Below are 1,930 nucleotides of genomic sequence, written 5' to 3' on the forward strand. Positions count from 1 at the left end.
GCTTGGGCTGTGTTTGGTCACTGACTACAGAATCTCTTCTCAATAAGCCTGATATGTCAGTAATGGTATAATGAAACAAACTGATTTCAATAAGTCAGCCCCTCTAAAATTTTATAGATGATAAGTCTTCAGATGTGAATATATAATATTTTAATAAATTCAAATCGCATGTTTATGTTACAGAGATTTATGATTGCTTTGAGGTCCTACTATTTCTATGTCATTTGCATAATTGTTTTAACAATCAAATTATTTTTATCAACAAGAGTTATAAATAAAAATTTTAGACTACATCTCATGATTTTTCTCTTATATCAGATTGTAACTTAAACTAAAAGTTTGTGTTGAGTACTGAGCAGTATTATAAAGAAATGTGCACATTTTCTTTTTCAAGAATACAAATTCTTAAGAAATATAAATTGGTACAAAATCTCTGTATGGAGACTGTTTTTTCTTTGAATATGATGACTACCTTGACAGAAACTTTACCTCTGAGAATTTATCAAAATGATATACAAGAAATAGGGACTGAAGATATAGTCCAGCAACAAAGCTCTTGCCTTGCATATAAATAAAACAATTGGATATATCACACTGCAGATGGTCTCCCAAGCACTGTCAGGAATCACCCCTAATTTCAGAGTCATAAGTAGCCCCTAAGCGCTGATGGGTTAGCTCCAAACCTCTCCCTGCCACACATGCACATGCGCACTCACACACACACACACACACACACACACACACAATGCCCAAGGAATATTATACGCAATATTATGGGAATAATTGTATTTCTTCTAGTCTTATTTATAAGATTTCTTTTAAAAATAAAACAGGCATATATTCCAATACAGTTGCTTATTAAGTGTGAAATATATATTATTATTATGTTTTAAATTTTTTAATTATTAAAAGTCTGGGAAAATGACTCATTATCATTAAGGGGTTGGGTAGATGGCTTAAAAGTCTGGAGCTTATGCTTCTCTTCACTGAACTTACATCATCTCCTTGCTCAAGGCATGTCCAGTAGGATTTACTGGTGACAGCCTACTGTCTGGTCCTGAGGGGCGAGTAAAGGAAGATAGCAAACACTGATAGGGATTGAAACCTTTTGGCTCACTTTCCAGCCCTGGATAGCAAGGTGTGAAGCTGTCAAAATTTAAATATAAAGCTAAATTCAAATGGTCCCTTTTTCCCATGCTCTCAGATAGAGTGGTTATGCACTATGGCAAAAGCTTTTTTGCTTTTGGCACATAAAGCTTATTAGGTATGCCGAATGTATTGACAACTATAACTTAATAATATAAATAAACCGATAATGACACTAACAGGAGCACTCCACCAGAAGTAGCCTCCAAACACTACAGGTTGTGACCTCAGAAGAAAACCTTAGAGGAATTGATAGAAAATATATGTAGCTCCAGAGTTGTTGATACAAGTATCTCTGCTATATTCTAAGACCTACTTTTCCCAAAGTAAATCATATCTGGCTAGAGTGCTAGTACAATGGATAGAGTGCTTGCCTTGCATGCAGCTACCGGGGTTCCATCCCCAGCGTCACATATGATCTCCTGAGCACTGATCAGGACTGATCCCTGAGTGCAGAGCCAGGAGTAAGCCCTGAGCACGATAGGGAGTGGTCCCAAAACTGATAGGTCCATGACCTCAGCCGACACAGAGACAGAGACAAATGAAGAAAGTAGAAGTTTATTGGGGTGCGCTTCTGAGCAGACTCTATGAACCTTGGGTGAGGCTGGGGTAGAGCCACACCCTGGGAAAGACTAGGGGGGATTTTAAGTTGTCTTGGGTGGGAAAAGGGAACCAAGACTAGTGGAAACGGTGTGCTTGGTCTGGTTCCCGTTATCTGTAGGCGGGTGGTTGGTGAGGAAGCATGGAATGCAGCCTGGTGGCCTCCTGTCTTCCAAGCTGGGAG

The sequence above is a fragment of the Sorex fumeus genome, unplaced genomic scaffold (assembly GCF_029834395.1).
Source record: "Sorex fumeus unplaced genomic scaffold, SorFum_2.1 ptg000037l, whole genome shotgun sequence".
In the NCBI taxonomy this organism is placed as follows: domain Eukaryota; kingdom Metazoa; phylum Chordata; class Mammalia; order Eulipotyphla; family Soricidae; genus Sorex; species Sorex fumeus.